Raw genomic sequence first — 19,967 nt, forward strand, 5'->3', positions numbered from 1 at the left:
CAATCACTACTGTAAGGTTAGTCCACATGGCAACACAAATATTCGATTTGAATTACAAGTATCTAAAATAATCAAAAGATATATATAGGAAAATCTTAAATCACTAATATAGTTTTTTACAGAAAGAACCTTAAAATTGAAAAAAGTTACAAACATAAATAACCTAAGTGCCAAAATAAAACTTAATGAAATTTAAAAACATTTATTACTTATACATAACTCAGTTTTTTAAGGTAAAGAAACAGGTAGGTAATACGGTGGCACTAATAACGCTAATAAGGCGATATTACTTTAAATAACTTAGTTAACAATATTGAGGTTAGCTTGTTTGTTATTTGGATTCGAGATTGACGAAAAGTAGCATTGTTCGGGTGACCAAAAGTACCCAAGTTTGATCGAATTTAGCTGCAAGTTCTCTCCCATGAGAGAAGGTCCACCAGGGTATTAGTTAGGATATAGATGATGTTACCATGGATAATCAAGTGGTAGCCTAGTGGTTAGGACTTTACCTTCCTTTGCGGGAGAACTGAGCTCGAGCGCACCTCTGGTTTTTTTATGGTTAAGTGCGTTTTAAGAAACTGCAATGGAAAACATCGCAAAAAAACCTGCATGCCCGAGAGTTCTCCATAATATGAATTTAAGTCTTCCAATCCACATTTGGCCAGCGTGGTCGACTACGGGCAAAAAACGATCTCATTCTGAGAGGTGACCCGTGTCTGATGATAATGGAATGGTAGTGATGGCAAAAGAAACAATAAATTGATTGACGAAATGTGGTGACGGTAGATCAGAACAGAATCTCCTCTTCGCGTAGGTGTCGTACGAGGCGACTTAGGGAATATAACAACGAACGGGCAGGTCCCATGTGCAACTACTGCGATCCACCCAACCCAACGCCACAAACCCCACACACCCCACCCACCCAACCATTGGGGCAAACCGACGCATTGGGGGAGGCCTTCAGTCCAGCAGTGGACTGGACAGGCTATTGATGAACTAAATTAGATCTAAGTTTTGTATTGTACACAAACGAATCAGCTACAATGTTATAAATGAACAGTCATAATTCTAGTAGGAGGCGACGAGGCTGCGAGAGAGCGAGTGTGGGCGGGCAGGTTGCAGTCTGCTCCCTACTACGATGTACACGCAACACCGCTATGTGCGATCAATCCACGGCTACAGCCTACAAAGCTTTGTTACTGAGCTACTCTTAGCGTTTTGTTCAAAAGGGGAATACTCGACTTCCTTAAGGTATAATAGGTTTACGTCAGATTTCTACCCAATATTTGAACCCTTGTAAAAAAAAATTGTGTGACAGGTCGACTTCTTCCAGTTCTGGCTCGTTGTCCGCCTTTTGATATTTTGGCGGACATGGACTCAAGGATATATGCTGAAAGTCGCACTATTAGCCAGAGGAGTACGGACGCAGAGGTGGAACCCAAAGCGCTCAGACAGCAAGCGCGCCAACAGGCCATCACCATTTGGCGGGTGCGTCTTGAGCAGGAAAGAAACGCTCGCCAACGCACTGTTGGTGCGATACTCCCAAACTTTGAGGCCTGGTTGGCAAGAAGCCGTGGAAATGTCACCTTTAGACTGACACAGGTACTCACTGGGCATGGTTGTTTTGGGGAGTACTTGTGTCGTATCGGTCGCGAGGCAACACCGCGATGTCACCATTGTGGGGAGAATCAGGACACAGCACAGCATACCCTTGCGGAGTGTTCTGCTTGGAACCCAGAGCGCGTTGCCCTAGTCAGTCACGTAGGGAGCGACCTTTTTCCCTCAGCAGTAGTAGCAGCAATGCTTGCAGAGGATGAAGCATGGATTGCGATGGTCACCTTCTGCGAGATCGTAATGGCTAAAAAGGAGGCTGCCGAGCGCGATCGAGAGAGAGCCGATCCTTCTCGGAGACGACCGAGGCGTGCAGATGGCAATCATCGCCCAATTCCATCTGATCTTTAGTCCCAGATGAAGGGACATCGGGTCGTGTCGGACAGTCTGGGGCTGTCGCCGTTTAATACCAATTTACACGACCCGGGTAGGATAGCAGCTTGCCGTAGCCAAAGCAAGGCAAATGAGGTCGGGGGAATATTTTCTCCCGGGACGAGCTCTACATGCGCTGTACGAGGGGAGGCACCGGTGCGTTCTTAGGAGATCCCGGAGCCTCCCAATTATGTGCCGAGGATGGCCACCGAGGGGGTTTTAGTGGGTAAAAATCCCACATAACCCGATCTTCTTTGAGGTCGGGTATCTTTGAAGATTTCCCCCCCGATAACAAAAAAAAAAAAAAAAAAAAGGTCGACTTCTTAGGGTCGTTTTGAAAAATATAGTTACATGATCAGATTTATATAACATTATAAATAATCTGCCAAATATTTGACCGTAGTACTCTCAATGCTGGGTACATACCCTGTCTACATCACACCCATGTTTTCCGGTGTTTGAACGTTATTTGTTCGGTTTGAATTGTTGCCACACTAAACCTCAAGTTATGGTACTCCAGAGAACGGCAAAAAATATATAGAACACTCCATCAAAGTGATAACAAGACTAAAAGGAGCAATTAGACCAGCGTGATGGGTCTATGTTCTTTTCGTGAACTGTCTCTAGGTGCGATTAAGGATGAATGCAGTGCTCTGTATATTTGGTTGTTTATTAAATCGCCAGCGTTCTTTCAAGAACAAGAAAGTCCAGCTTCTGTCAAATACGTCTTGTAGTCCTATTCTGGGTCTTAACTGAATTAATAGTTCAATTAATAAGTGTTGAAAATCATAATGAAATGAAAAACTAATTATAACAATAATTGCATAAGTGCTAATCTACTTTTTTGTGCTTTGTAATATTATCTATTGCCTCCCAAAAGAAGCTTTTAGGTATTATTTGTAAACTAATTCATCGTTATAACTTTAACACAAAAATACCCGAAATCTTCTCTTGAGGGATTTATTGACCTTTTAATCCCGGAGTTAACAATCAATCTAATCTTAAATCTTTCGATCGAAGATTGAATTTAGTAGTGCCCGTTCCCATTTCTCCTTGCAGACTCTTGCTCCAATGAATTTATTATGTATGTTAAAATTTTTGTTTCGATTATTACTTCGGGCGTCAATATATAAAAGAACGGTTCAAAAAAGTGAGCGGGAAAGCTTTATTGCGATTTATTACCAAGAAATAATGCTCTCGCTAACGACTAGAGAAATCGACATGAGCGAAAAAGCTAATTAGGTATAGTTTGTTTTTCTTCAGTATTCATTTTTAAGAAGTTTCATGGTCTGCTGTAACGTCGAGATTATCCTGCGACTTGACAATTTTCTTATAACAATTAAGGAAAAATAAACTTTACCTTTTATTTTTAACAATAATATTTACCTATAAATAAATGAAAATCAATTCATAGCTAATTTTGGAATCACAAATACTTACCTATTATTATAAAACATACACCGAATATCGTGTATCCAGTATTGATGCTAAAAAGCAAGATTGTCGTAGCTTTTCAAATATCACCCTTTGTACCTGTAATCATTTTTAGGAATCGAACTCCCAGTTTTTTAGTTCACATCGAATAAGTCTTAAACATCTAAAATACTTAAATGATAAAATAAATAAAGATAAATTTAAGTGGATTACAGATGGATTATAAACGTCGCAATAAAAAGTTTAGTTACAATTCAAAGAATTATTCCACTGTTACCATGGTTCCACTCAAAAGTATTTCGTACAAGTAGGTAGTCTCCTTACTAGTAAGATTTTACCTGCATTTTTAACAAAAGGTTTTTTGTGCATTGTTGATTGTGCCTGCGCTCTGTAGCGTCACCCGATATATGTTTTTGTTTCAAGGAGCAGGTAAATTATTTGAGTTCATTGTTACCTACAACTTAAAGTGAGGAATATTCAACGATTCTCTTACCTTAATGCTATAATTTTGAACCACTTTTGCTTACATGAACGTACTGTTACCTCTCTTAATACTAAGTATATAACTACGTCTAGTCTACCGGTGTAGGCTTAGGGCGACAGGGAAGTTTTGGGCATTAAAACCCATCCGTTTAGACGTAGCTTACTAATAAAATATTGTATACCCTTTTTTTGGAACCGTGTTACGATATTGGTTAGTACGTTTTGCTAAGTTTTCTGGACCAGTCCAATCAACTTATTTTAGGTCCATCCTGTAAAATTTTTAAATCTTTCAAGTTGTAAGTGTTGTCGTCCATGGATATTGTGCGTTATCTGTGGTCACGTGGGTGGCAGGCAGCATTGGACTAGCGGCGCGCTCGGCGCGGGCTTAAACGAACAACGGGTGGTACGACGCGACGGCTGGAAAAATGGCGGGAAGGCGGTAGCTTTTTCTAGTCAGTTGGTTGCATGCGAAAATGTTCTAAGCGTATTGGAAAAATATCAGTAACCTCGGTATTGTATTAAGGATTATTTAATAAAAGATTACCGTTCGTATTGAGCCTGCAGCAGTTTGGATTTTGTCGGTTATTTCTGTACCGTCCTATTTATTGTAATGTTCAGATATATCAATTGCATTCTATAAATATTAGCATAACTCCTGCTAAAAGAACATTATTATACTTAGCTGCATATAGGTGTTAGTTAATAAATGGCGTATGTTTTAGATAGCCTTTTAATATAAGCATAAGAGGTAGATGTGCTTCAACGTGATCGAGACATTCAGAATGTGTGTGTTCGGTTACTCTCTCTCTCTCTGTCTTTCTCTCTCTAGCCCTCTCTCTCTCTCTCTTTTTCTCTCTCGCTCTCTCTCTCTTTCTCTCTCTCTCTAGCTCTCTCTCTCTTTCTATCTCTCTCTCTTTCTCTCTCTCTCTCTCTCTCTCTCAAATCAATGATTCATAAATATCCTATAACAGTCCACTGCTGGGCTATCATCTATAGGCCTCTCCCAACGGGAGGGTTTGCCCATCAACACTACGCTGGGCGAATGTGTTGGTGATCGCAGAAGATGGTAGTAGTAGCAGAGAGGACGCCGCTGTCCGTTCTCTGTTATATAACCTTAGTCGCCTCGTACGACACCCGCGGGAACAGGAGTTGGCACGGTATAAATGAGGTAGATAGTGTGGAATAATTGCAAGGTCTAAGTTTGGGGCGATTCACAAGCCGTATTACACATTGACCAACAACTTCGTCAGTCACCACAAATACCGAGGCAATGGGCCTTGGGAAAGTAGGTAGCTCAAATTAGCGCATTCGCCATAATAACAAGTTCTCGCTCAGACCATTCGCGATCCGTACGCTAGGTATCGTTAGGACATACCGACATACGCTCCAAATTAATATTAAAGAATCTTATCCATGATCTTCACATGGCGGATTGAATTAATAATAAACATTAAATAATTATATTAATATAATGATAATGTTTATTATTAATTCATAAATAATCATTTTCTTGACAATTTGACGGCCGATTGGCGCAGTGGGCAGCGACCCTGCTTTCTGAGTCCAAGACCCACAGCTGGGAAATGTTTCTGTGATGAATTAACTCACAAGGAAACCGTGATAGCTTTGTGGTTTTATCCCCGGCATTCCGAGTTATATGCGTTCTAATTTAACGAACTAAAATATCACTTTCTTTAACGGTGATGGAAAACACCGCGAGGAAAGCTGCATGCCTGAGGTAATGCCCATAATGTACTCAAGGGCGTGTAAAGTTTACCAAACCTACTGTGGACTACAGCCTACACCCTTCTCGTTCTGTTCAGACCCGTGCCCTGGAGTGGGTCCGTAGCGGGTTGATAATGACATACGTCAAAGCTTATAGGGTGGAATATATACTATTTCTATAACAACACGTCGGTTCGTTTCTCTGTTGCTACGTGAAAGAGTTATCTAAACAAATAAATATAGTATAACTACTCAATCGTAAATGTTCAGTTTATAAGATCTAGTCTAAAGTAAATTATAGTACTTAATAAACTATGAAACAAGGTCAGAAGTAAAATTATTTTTTTAATAATTTAAAACTGTGTCCGATCACATTTGTATGTATATTTACGGCTTTATTATTTGGCCATGGCTCCTCCCACGTGTGAATACAGCCTTTCAAATGTCACCGAAGGCACGTTGCGCACTAGGCTTCAGCGGCCGCTATTTGTTGTTTGTATGTAATACTTAAAGGTGGTAAATCTTCAGAGAGATTTTCCAAGTTTATAGTGCACAGGTGTTTGCGCAAACACAGGTGCACCCTCTATTCCCACACTCTCCTGTCATAGTCCGATGGATTTAACACGATCGGAAACAGAGCAGGGGCAGGATCGACAAGCTTTACGTGCTCTTCGATGCACGGGGGCGAATAACCGCCAACTTCGAAACAAAGGGCTGGCTGGTTGGTACAAATAATTTCTAATTAAATTCAAAGGAAATGGCATTAAGCAGGTATCGTACCAAGTTCCGCGTTAAAACGTACTGTAGCTAATTCAGATTTAAAAAACCGAGTTCAGTGTGCCCCAAGCTTGACATATGTTTTTGGACCCATTGTGTGGGCAGTAGAAATCCGGTGTCCGGTCGACCCAGTTGCACCCGATGACACGGCTGATAGTATTGATGTGGTGATGTGACGCTCAATGCCTCAGCGCTATGCGGACCACGCGACATGACTGAGTTCAAATCTGTATGTATGCAGTTATTTTGCCGAAATTCATGCACCATGAACTAAGCTTAATTTTAACTTACTAACTAATAACAAATTCCTAATAAATAAACATTAATTTATACTAATTCTATCATTATACCAAAGCGGATATATGCGGATTTGTGGACTAATGTTATAAATAGGTTTTGTTTGTACTGTATGTAGGCTCCGAAAGTACGAGAGCGATTTAAACCATTTCCTTGGCCAAAAGAAAGCTAAACTATGACGCAGTAACACGGGCTGTATATATTTTGTGTAAATAAAGTATATTCCTAAGACAATTGCAATTATGTAAGAAGAGTGAAGACGAGATCGCTATAAGGCCGCCAAAGTGTTCCTCCACGCTCTAACATATTTTATTTTTTATTTTTTGTGTGTGATGTGGTGTAGGTACAATAAAAGTGTATTAATTCATTCGCATTGTCTCAAATCTGGTAAAATCCATTTCCTAAGGACAAGGTTGCTTGGAAGAAGTCAGCTCCGCTCTCGCCTCCCGCAAGATAGAAAAACTATCGTAAAATGGAAATTGGAATAATATATTTGGGAAAAAATGTATATATGTTGCAAAAATATATATACTATTATAAAAAATATATATATAAAATATATGTTTCCTAAAATTATATGTTGTTAAAGAGCCACTTGACGGTGGAATCTGACTTCCGGGCCGGTACAGGAAATGAATTTCGTTTTTTTTTTATTATAACCGCACATTGTTGTTTATTGTTTGTGTTCTTCACTAGGTGTGTGATCGACACACCTAGTGAAGGAATCGTAGTTTTCACTAAGTTAAAGTTTAAAAACTTTGAACTTATTGAGAGACATCCCAAAGATGTCATGTTGGAAAAAAGTATACACGCTGAACAAGTGAAGTGAACTGGACGGTTTTAGGAGTCGCATTTCTGAGGAGTTGTATTTCTTGGCTTTTTTGTCGCAATGTTTAGAAGTCGCGCGAGTATAGTCGATCAGTCAACTCGCTGCGTTGGCCAGGCGACTGGTTTGTCTTGGACCATGCTTACGTTGCAGCTTAGCGACCGTACAGTTCAGACACGATTGCAAGCGATGGAAGCCATGCGACGAACCATACGCGCATAGCTTATCACCCCAAAGACTAATATAGTAAATACTTTTATCAACAAATAAGCATAGCATTTTACGCTCAAAATATTAATGAATCTATCTAATCTTATACATTTTTTTATTTCTTCTATCAAGTCCAAATGAATAACATTACATATATGTTATTAATTTCGAACGATGGGTAAACGTGAATTCTATATACTGTTGCGTTGTTTTTATTTTCTTATTTTATAAGGCGCTACAATAACTTATAATAGAGTAATTAATATATACTGCTTTAATAATTATTAGTATTACATAATATATCGAACTAAGTATTTTGGTCCCAGTTCAAGTTTCAAGGTTCAAGTTTTTAGAACCAGCGCGTGCATCTGATATCAACGAGTGCGTGCCAACTGTACGGTAGCTGAACCGCGGTCGCATTCTGTGGCGTCGGAACCAGTTTTGATCCACTAACATTTCGTTGCTGCGTTGCTACAGTACTCGGCCTTTCACTACAATCCGTCATTGTGGCTAACTCGGGGCTCGAGCAATGGTTCAATTTGACCATGTACTCGAAATAGGACCATGGTATCTTTACACATAAATAACGTCTCGTCGTTTCTGTCTATGGTTTCAGAACAAATTAATTTATAAAGTGGGTAAATATCCAACCTTTTGATAAATATAAATGAATACTTGCCAGATATTTTATTAAATTATGATTTGGATAAGTTAATAGATAGTTTTCGAGAAACAGTTAAAATTATATTTCATTAATAACCAATGTTCATGACATTGAGTTGGTAGGTATTTTGATATAAATTCCGGTGCATTTCCGATGCACTTCAGTCCTAAATGGACTCGAACGATGCAAAGATACCTCCCGGTGTCTTAGTCGTTTATCACACATTCTTCCGACCTTCGGCTCGGCTCAAACCATTTGATAGAGCTTTCGGTGCAGGATTTTGCTGGGGTCTTGAGGCTACTTTATACCGCGGATGACGGTCCTCGTTCATATGATGATTATAATGATTATGATGAAATTATCAAATTGGCCTGCACCGCATATTGAATCCCAGATCCTGTGTTAGAGTCACAACAGACATACTTGGCGTTCCAAAAGAGCTTAGGATTTTGAATTTTGTATTTTGATCTTAAAAGCAGGATACACCTCGTACCAAAGAGGTCGTTGAACTCCTCTTTTTTCTTCTCTAGTTTCTAATTCGCAAACATTTTGTGCATAATTAGTTTTAGGTAATATTAATCGAGGTTTAATTTATCACCATTTTCGAATACTAAATGATTAGCATACTAGAAGTCTTCTGGAAACGTCCATAAAACGGAAGAATGCTCGCAGTCAGGTATTAATGAGAATAACAAGATATGCTAATAATTCTTACAAATTTCATTGATGACACTAGTGCCTATTAACATTCTTCGTAAAGATTATTAGAAGTCCGTTGAAATTATAGCACGCGAGCTAGTGAACAATTTGACTTATTGACTGGTAACAGTAAAATAGCCGGTTAAGTTTGTTTTTAACTCTTATTCATTTTAGATTCGTTAAGAACCGCTAAAAATTTAGTTTACAGTTAGTGAAATAGATAATAGTGTAAATAGATATCAGTCAAGAAACATGGAGATGTACATATTAACTGGTTTTTATTGGATTTGAATCCAGGTTCCTGATATAAATTTAAAACCTACATTTATTATGGGACAATTAACATATTAACATCGCAGTACAAATAAAAAAAAATAATAATCATCGATTAGAGATAATTGGGTACCCATCTTCGGGTAAAGGCCACCTCCATCTTGCCCCACTGCACTCTTATTGGTGGCGAGCCTCGTACAAGTGGGCCCTGCACAGGAACGTTTGAATATAGAATACCTAAAGTATTATTTTATAATAAACAAAAGTATAGAAAACTGAGAACGAAGCACGAAACACAACGTTTACAATTTGGCAATCTTATCACTTATGTTTTATACACTGAGAAAACCAATCAATAGCTCTTAGCCTAGGTATACCTAGGTATATAGCACTATAAACAAAATATTAATAACTTGCTCTCGTCAGCTGGTTTTGGATTATTTAATAATTTAAGCAAGTACCTTACTAAACTTAGCTGGCAGTTTTGTATGAATTTAAAAATATACTTAGTAATAATAGAGTTCTGTGGTAAACGGGTTTCTTACATTTATAGTTACGTGCATTGATTGTAACTGTCTGTTTGTTTGTCTTCTTGTATGACACACTAGAATGTTTTCAATTAAAATATTTTCAATTAGGTACTTCCAACCCAACCCGGGGGGTTTGCCCAGGGTGGTAACTATGGGCAAACCCTCCGTTGGGAGAGGCCTCTGTCCAGCAGTGGACTGTTATAGACTGAACAGCAAATTTTTTTGCGGATTGTAGCTAAATAAGTTTTTTTTTTAATTTTTTCAAGATGTTTACTGATTACGTACAGGAAGAAGTACCTAAAGCAAAATTTGCTCTTAGTCTTTTGCACAGTAACAGAAAAAATAGGTAAATACATATTCGATAATAAATGCCTCGAGACATTTTCCACCAGTCTAACTGTTGGTAAGTAGAATAGTTTTTTCGTAGTAATTAAGGTTAAAACTTGACCGAAGAACGACGCAGATACCTACTTTACATTCGTTAGACGAGTCAGGTGCATTACCGGTTACGACAATATGATTTCGACATTCGATACTTAACACTAAAAGTTTTCGGGTCAAAAAACTCTTGTGACTTACAGAATCTCGCATCTCATTATAATATCTGATTGATTCTAAAGTAGGTAAGTAACAGGTATATGTTAATTACGATTGGAGTGATAATTTAAAACTTACACTAAAAGATAAGGCAGTTCGGTTGGAATGATCTATTCCTGAACGCACAACTAATGTCAGTTTAAGTAAACTGTCAACTGTCAACAGATTACGCCTCGCGGTGTCAATTCAACTCTTGGGCACCGCAGGCCTGCTCACTACCTCGGTGGATATCAAAATTAACTGTCAAACTAAAATTTTAAATTATGTAACCTCAGTTGCCAATCCAGGTGAAGTCATAGGTACTGCATCATCGTTGAGCATGAAGGACGGGCATATACTTAAATGCAATGATCCCGCGTGTTTCTTTTGTCAGCTGAGGAGTTATGTCCACTGCCGCGAAGATCTCCATTATATTCTAGATTCGCTTCATAACTTTTGGGCCTGAGATAAAGAATAGAGAATTGTTGTTCCGTGTTTATTTTTAAGATTTTTTTAAAGACATTCATATATCAAACTATTACTAATGGGCACGCCCCCCCGCCCCCCCCCCCTCACAATGAGAAGGGGCTAAGGCCTTAGTCCACCACGCTGGCCCAATGCGGATTGGTGGACTCCACACACCTTCGAGAACACGTTTTCTCACGATGTTTTCCTTCACCGTTTGTTGAAACTATTGATATTTTAATTGCTTAAAACGCGCTTAGCTTAGAAAAGTTAGAGGTGCGTGCTGGGAGTCGAACTCGGTCGGTCGGGTTGATGTAATCCACACACCTTTGAGAACATTATAGAGAACTCTCAGGCATGCAGGTTTACACGATGTGGCCCTTCACCGTTGATGCAAGTGATTTTTTAATTGCTTAAAGAAATTCTTTATGAAAAAAAATTTTATATATTATAATTTTTTTTTATGAATGTAGTTACAATCAATTGCTGGTGTGTCTTATGAATAAATAAAAAAAACAATAAAATAAATAAACTGCTTCTTCTTAATTCGTACAGAACATTAATATTTTCAAGGGTATGTGATTTCCACCCAATTGGTTAGCGTGGTGGACTGCGGCCTAAACTCCTCTCATTCAAGGATCAGAGCTGAATCCTGTAGTGACATTGGGTTGATAACCTTACTGACAACATTATTGTAAGGTGATTGTAAAAACCACCATCATTTTGACAGGAAATGTTACAGAAACGTGTTTAATGCGCCCTCAAATATCAAGTGACGATTCGAGACCCATTTGGACTATTCCTTGGCATTCTGGTGTACGTTATAACTGTTGCAGGAAAACTACATACGTTGGCAATAAATTATTTTTATTACCCGTATAAGGAAAACTGGTAGGAGGCGTAGCTTATGAGTATAAGCAATAAGGTACGCATTATACCTATAAGGCAAGCCATTGCACGAACCGCCCGCCAATCGGGCACTGGTATTTATTACTGCAGATTACTAACTTATTACACGCCGTTCTTATTGTGCCAAGGTAGCGAAGTACTTACAGCTTTTTATCAAATGTGAATGCTTATATTCAAATCTTTAAATATTTGTGAGGTAGGATATGATACCTATCCCAAGTTGAGACAAAATGTCGTGTTTCTATAACAATCCTCTGCTGCCCGTATTTTCTTACTAACGCCCCGTTTTTAATACGTTTTTACTATACCTTGGAAACGCTAAAATTGGATGCCCAATGATTTGGGTGATGCGTAGAGAATAAAGACGTTTCACCAACCCATTTATGACCGATTCTGCTCTGCGTAATGTTTACGGAATTCGTAAACTGACACTTGGTAAATGAAAAAATATATATTTATTTAATACCACAAATGAAATAAAAGAAAAATGTTAAATGATAATTCAAACACAAAATACTAGATCTTGTGTCAAGTTAGGTTGAACAAGTTGCCGAGTGAAAATCGATTGGTGAAAGGTTAATGAAAATGTATGCCTAGGACACTTCTTGAATTAGGCAACGGGCATTATACATAGTTAAAACTAAGATTCAGTACAATGTTGAACTTTTAAATTAAGGCGAAGTTATATTTAAATAATACCTTTTTAAAAAGAGGTGGTATTTTAGAATGTCATCATACAAAATCGAGTCTTGGACTCATAGTTATTTACTAACCAACGCGTTATAATATCAAAACCTGTAGAGTATGGAAGTATGCAAATGATTTGATTAATATATTTTGTGCTATCATTCAACTAACGACTTACTTCGTCACTAATATCATTTTAATCATCATGTAAGTTCTGCCACTCAAAAATAGCGCTGGCTGTCTTACGTATTCGTATCATTACAATTCAAGGAAAGAGCTTTTTGCCAATTGTTTTGTATAACTATGTAAATATAATTATTAAGCCTCTTTCTTTCTAGTATACACATTAAATAAAACACTTGCACAAAATAAAACTTATACAACAAGGTATTAGATAAATTATTTAACAATTAACTAAATTATAGAGTTTTCGAGCGTTCAATAGTGCTTTGATGAAAATATTTATCAACGAATGTCTTTGTCGTATATTATAGTATGTGTTCACAGCTTACTGAACGCTCTTTTTACGTAACACCCACTATACCAATATGTGAAACGAGTTTTTGAAGTTGGTATTGACCGATTTGTGTTCTCGCGCAATCCACACTTGTATTGTAAATACGAATGTGTTCGTTTAAACGGAGCGGAGCGATTACGATGAAATTCAGGTACTCAGATAGCTTGGGTGCTGGAGATGGACAGTTGCTACATTTTTTAATTCAACCAAAATTCATACGAAATAAATTACATAGGAGGAAAATTTCGTACGCTACAGACACAAAGATATACACTTCCAACGACTGTTTGCGTTCGGGCTTATAAACTTAAGAGCGCATTTTAAAATTACAGGAACATTATAAAAACAATAGGGCTTTCAAAGCCTAAACAATTAATGTATCGGAATCAAGTATTAATTGTAGGTACGTATAGCAAACGGGATTCGAGCTAAGAATTTCTACGAAACCTCGAAACAATATGCTTTTGTTTGAACGAAATATATTTGAATGGTCCATAATCATCAGAATTTATTTATATATAGAAAAGTGCTAAGCGTTGTTTCTGGTACTCACTTAAGAAAGGGGCCCAAGCCTGATAACTTGACACTTGTTGAGTTAAATCGCATCCTATTTAGGTATTTCCTGTTAGGAATTTAGCCGTAGCTATGGCACTCTTTTTTACCTAGTAATACGTGTAACATATTGTTGATGATGGGAGTGAAGATAAAAAAACCGATATAGTAGCCACAACATAAGAAATCAAACTAGAGTTATTGATATTCTAAGTAAGATTGACATACAAAAATGGAGATAGGTAGGCCATTCTCAAAGAGATAGACAGGAAAAATGGAGCAAAGTCGTCACAAACTGGTACCCACGAGGTGAAAAGAGAAATAGAGGCCGACCATATAGGAGGTGGGAAGACGACATTAAACAGGCCGCGAGACCTAACTGGCGCACCTAAAGTAACGCACGACAGGAAGCAGTGGCGGGAGCTAGAGGAGGCCTTTGCCAACAGGCAATCCGAATCGCGTGACGTAATAAATTAATAATTTAAGTACATAATTTTAATTCAATATTATTGTAAAACGATACCTAACATAACAAATCAATATATTAATGTTTATTAAATTTAAAAGTACGACTATACAATCGCTTTAGAAAGTATATTAGTAAAGGGGAGTATGTTTAAACACCACAAAAAAAAAATCCGAAAAACCGAAACGCCCTGTTTTATTTTTGTCTTCTAAAACAAATTTTACACTAAAAGTTATGGAAAAATTTCCAGCAAGGAAAATAGTGTAGGTACTACACTAATCTGTTACATAAAACATTGAGCTTTCAACTTAACTAGGTTATATTTCGGTAAGTTTATTTCGATCTAAGTGGAGTTTTCAAGGAGTGACAAGCCAAGCAAGGCATTCGCGGCAATCGAGCGAGAAAACATTATACAACAAAACTTTACTTTCATTTTGGAGCGTTCTGAATACGTGTGCGTGTGTGTAAATCGGCTTAACCGCTGCTAACACCCACGTCCCTACCTACATCTCTCCCTTAGGCTCGGTATACACATTATAAGCTCTTTCTTATCGCGCGTAAAAGGCATTCGTACGGAAAAATGACAAAATGTGAAACGAGAGTTTCTATGTAATGGTAACTTTTTAATATGGCGCATATTTTATTATAAATATTCATGCAAGGAGTACCTACGGTTTAGGTAGATTTTCTACTCACAATGCATGTGTGTGAAAATGTTATGATCAATCAGCAATAACTTTTTATGCAGAAATGTTTTGGTACATACCTACGTTAGGGAAGATAGTTGACGGGTATATATTATACAGGGATTATTGGCTATTTTGTCTGAATAATTTATGAACTGAAGTGAAGTAAAGAAGTGAAGACAGGTATTACGCCTCTAAGTGAAAATATGGTATTTAACTGCTCGGAGCCTATGTATACCGAACCTTATGAAACATCCACAAAGGCTTGCGATTGTCTTTACTAACAATATACGTAGTTATTGTCCTGAGTTGAGGCGAGCCCCTATGCCATGTCATCGTAAAATCATACCCAATGAAGAAAAAGCTCGTGGTATCACAAAGGGTTATATGGGAACAAATGTCAAACTTCGCTCATATGATCGACAGCTACACAGACAAATTATTACTTTCATCTATTTGGATATAGCATCCTAATTTGAAAGTAAAAATACCTCCTGATATTTATTTATTTAAATTCTTTATTTGTAAACCATTGCTCAGTTAGGAAAATAAAGGACGAATAGAGAGAAACACAAAGACTGGAGTAGAATACCAAAAACGGCGTTATCGCTTAAAAGCGATCTCTGCCAGGCAACCTAGGACATAATAGATAAATAAAATTTCATCCCCTATTAAACCCATCGATTGGGGAGGAATTTATATAAAAAAAGTATAATTTACCAATTTAATTGTAAAAAGTTGTGTTGTTTATAACCAAATTGGGTAATCAAATGCAAAAACTAGTAGAAATTCTAGAGTAAATGGTAGACATAACTATCTTGTTAAACTACTGTCATAGTTTAAGTTATCATAATATTATGATTACCTGCCCAATACAGGGCATTGGTCTTTTCAGAATGAGAACGGATTTAGGTCGTAGTGGAACACGCTGGAAAAGTGCGGATTGGTAGACTCCACCTCCACCTTCAATAATATTATGTAGACCTCTCAGGCATGCAGGTTACTTCACGATGTTTTCCTTTACCATTACATCAAGTGATTTATTGTCGTAACACCGAAAGGTACAGGCTATAGCTGATATCACCAGCACTAAATATTTATGCATTAATATGCATAAACGTTTCCTAATTAACCATGTTACATGGCTATATAGAAGTTTTGTGTTTGGGCGTTATTATTTACCAATTTTAAAAATGGAGGGAATTCTAAATACGCTTCCCTTGGTATCGTAACCATTAAAGTACCTGCCTACTAGCATACATACTTAACTGTTTAACGTTTGTTAACCTGAGATAAGCAATGTTTACTCTAATGAAGAGATTAGCGCACGGTTCGTTATTCTATATAGGTTTATAGCTTAAATGTTACTTTTTTAACATGCTTATACTTCGTGACTTAAATGGAAGAAAAACATTTCATTTAAATCATCATAGCTCATAGCGTAATCGTTATTTGAAAAGCGTTTGCATACTCATTGGTCTAAAAGAGAAATATTTCTTTTAACTAACTTCACAGTAGTAAATATAACTATTCTCCTTAAGTGATATTGCTTTAATTTAAAGCTTAAAAGCTGATCGTAGGCATATAGTAGGCCTTCTCTACTAGCTGACATCATCTTAAACTGGTACGTAGGAGGGCGACCAAGCTGTCGACATCGCAATGCGGGACTTGTCACATGAGATATTAAGCAATAAGTTAAGCGTTAAGTTATGAGAGGAATAGGCACAGTAACTTAAGTTAGCAACTAACGAGTATGTTCTTCTTACAAAACTTTGAGCAAGTTTCAGAACATACGGAAATTATTTAAGAAACTCATTAAAATTAAAACTTTACTAGCTGGGCTACCCGCTTTCTTCGCCAGCGTATATAACAGGGGTTTTTTGTAACCCCGTGGGAAGCGTTTCTTTTCCTGGGATAAAAAGTCACCTATAATACATTCCGTCCTTTCTTCTTACTAATATTACTACTTAATATTCATCATATCAATCCATTACCGGTCCACTAAAGGGCACGGGTCGCCTCCCACAATAAGATTGGGTTCAGGCCGTAGTCCACCGCGCTCGCTCAGTGCGGATTGGTGGACTTCACACACCTTAAAAGGTGAGACCTGCCTGAGAGTTCTCCTTAATGTTCTAAAACATTAAGGAGAACTCTCAGGCAGGTCTCCTCACGATGTTTTCCTTCACCGTTGAAGCAAGTGATATTTGAATTGCTTAAAACGCACATAACTTAGAAAAGTTAGAGGTGCGGACCGGGATTCGAACTCGGCCCACCCACTGGCCTATCACCGCTACCATATTACTAAGAATAATATTTATTATATTACTAAGTATTATTGATTATTGATTATTTTTACATGGTGTTAAGGGTTACAACTTTTTAATATACATTGTTATTTTTAAACTTGCTAGTACTTAATTTTGTCCAAACCCGAACAAGTGTTTAAGTGTAAAACATAAGTGGCATTTACTGACACTCGGTTTTACACTATCACAATTGGTTGGAATCGGTAAAACGGTTAAGTTATTTTGTGGTAAGTTCAGGTGCAATAGTGCAATATATTTAATATAGACAAGCTAGAGTAGACTTGGAAGTGGCACCAAACATTGCGCGGGAGTTTATGTTGACTCGCGATCGCAACGGCGCGGCGACATACAGTAAAACGCGTCAGTGCCAAAATTACCTTGTGAGACTATCAATAATTATCCCTATCCATACTTATATTATAAATGAGAAAGAGTGTATGTTTGTTCTCTATGAACGGTACAATTTCTGATTTTGATGAAATTTAGCACATATTTTAGCTCGCACCGTGGAGCCGGGAATATTAACAGTTTGCAGGGCTACTAGAACCGTCACACACAACCGTTTTCGGCTTATGATTTCAAGTTGTATAAATAACAGAAGGTTCACTATCACGCAATGGTAACGTTGTCAGCGGCCGCGAAAATATGAAACCTACGAAGAAAAACCCCGAGTTCCTACATATCAGTTCTAATAAAAAAAATCGCTGATACAGTCGCGACCAAGTTTGATATTAAGGGCATAATAACTTTAAATCGTAAACGCGACTGATAACCGCGAGTCGAGTGTTTGCTAGCGCGTTCGTTCGTATAATATTTGTCGCTTCGGCACTGTTTACGAAGAACTGAACGACTGGATCCAAGCGTTAATAAAAAAATGCCATTACTTATCACTACTGCACTCTCTTATAAATTCTATAGTGGAAAAGTTCACTTTAGTTTGCGAGCGCGACTGCGACAATTTCAAACATATCCATTATCATTAGATGCAAATCCCAAGTCTAAGCACACGTTTTAGTCGTATACACGACTGTGTTGGCGACTTCACGAACAAACAAAAAGCGTTTTCACATACAAACAGTAGGTTTGAAACTGTCGCTGTCGCTACTCGCTATGATATTGTAGCGCCAATCCTGAAGGTGTAAAGTCGTCGAGCTTACTTTTTCCCTTGACGAACTCGGAGTGCTTATGCCGGGCGGGCACTATGTGGTGCACGCGCTGTCCCCGCGCGGCGGCTGCCCCCTCGAGGCTCAGACACAGCCACAGACACAAGACACGGGCCAACATACTGCCACATCACTCGCGAGGCCACAACCGACCGCGGCAAACTTCCATCGTGTACTGCCCGGCCTGGCTTTACGGACTACGTTGCGCGGGCGCAGCCACAGACGTAAGGCTGCTTAGAGGTGGCGGTGTTTACGTTTACTTTTAACCGACTTTAAAAACATACTCGGTTATATAAGTATGGAGATTATGTGTCGGCCTTGATGTTCACAAATAATTTTGTAAAGTTTGAACCGATATAAATTATTGTATTATTGTTGTAAAGCTAAGAATGCATTTAACTAAATACTCCAATAATGGTAAATTCTGGCTGAAAGATTGTATAAAATTCTTATAAAACATTTGATAATATTATGAATAAAATATATTAGAACATTTGTCAAAGATCTCCAGAAATATCAGTGAAATACTGTGTTATTTTAGCAGTAGTTTTGTATTTTCTTAAATCTTCAATTAACTTAGAATTAACCTTAACATCTTCAAGAAGTATGTAAGTTTATGTTACTTTTAAGTAGTTGGCCTAAGCGAGTACCTATATTCAAAAGCTTACAATTTAGTGTGAAAAGGCAGCTAGGAAATGCGGCTATTCTTGTAACCGCTCCACTTAGCTGCGGGAAGAATACTAATGATTTGTAAACGAGCCTGAGATTTAGCTAATAATTGAATTAACATAGCGCTAAATGGAATTTCGAGCACGTATGAAATACATTCATCGAAAATGTCTTTAAAAATGCAAATTAATATTAGCCTTGCATTAACATTACTTAAATACCCATGCCTCCTACAGCTAAGGTAACAGCTTTTATGTAATATACATGTAATATACGTGAAATACCACTCATTTTATTAGGATGAATATCGAAATATCAGAAAATAATGAGCTTGAAAATTTATGTAGGCTTAAACACCTTGGCATGCAATTTACGAAAATCTATACCTTAATCAAGAAAATGATGGAAAAAGTTTGTGTAGGTAGGTAGTCTGTTTTAGATGAGATACATAATGCACGATATAATTTACATTCGGAAAGAATAATTGTCTTGAATAGAAGGGTATTGACATTTGTATATTGTTTACTTTTAAAAACCAGAATATCAGATGACTGCTGATTATAAATAAATAATGCTTGTAATCTGTGGTATACGCGCTCACACACATTCACACATCACATTAATCTCACCTAAATAAAGTAGTAATTGGTGATGTAGTCTCAGATGGTAGCGGGCTATCCAGTTAGCGGTATTGCAGTTGTATTTAATCCACAAACTTTACATTGTATCGTACCAGTACGCTAAATACCTTTGGGCCATGTCCCTAACGACAAGCCACGAACGAAATCTTCCACCAGATAAAATTACTATAAAATATTAATTCTCACTTATACACAAACAGGGCACAGACATAAGAATATGTTTTATAAATTGTAATTGTTTGAATGACCTTTTTTTAGTATACACTAAAAAAAGAGTGTGTGTACACGCGTTAGAAGTGATACTTCTTTGGCGTATGGAAAAAAAACTAAAATGCAGTAGTGATTAACAAAAATTAAAATAAGATAAAATTAATCAAAACACACTGTTTGTACTGTTACAAAACACGTGTTCTAAATATAAAAAATACT

The 19,967-nt window shown here is 37.5% G+C and overlaps 1 protein-coding gene across 2 annotated transcripts in view; it reads right to left on the bottom strand.

The window, feature by feature from the left end:
* LOC120636694 (epidermal growth factor receptor) overlaps positions 1 to 19,967 on the bottom strand; it is a 273,668-nt gene that overhangs the window by 26,889 nt on the left and 226,812 nt on the right. The window lies entirely within an intron of this gene.

Source organism: Pararge aegeria, chromosome Z (genome assembly GCF_905163445.1).
Source record: "Pararge aegeria chromosome Z, ilParAegt1.1, whole genome shotgun sequence".
Lineage (NCBI taxonomy): Eukaryota > Metazoa > Arthropoda > Insecta > Lepidoptera > Nymphalidae > Pararge > Pararge aegeria.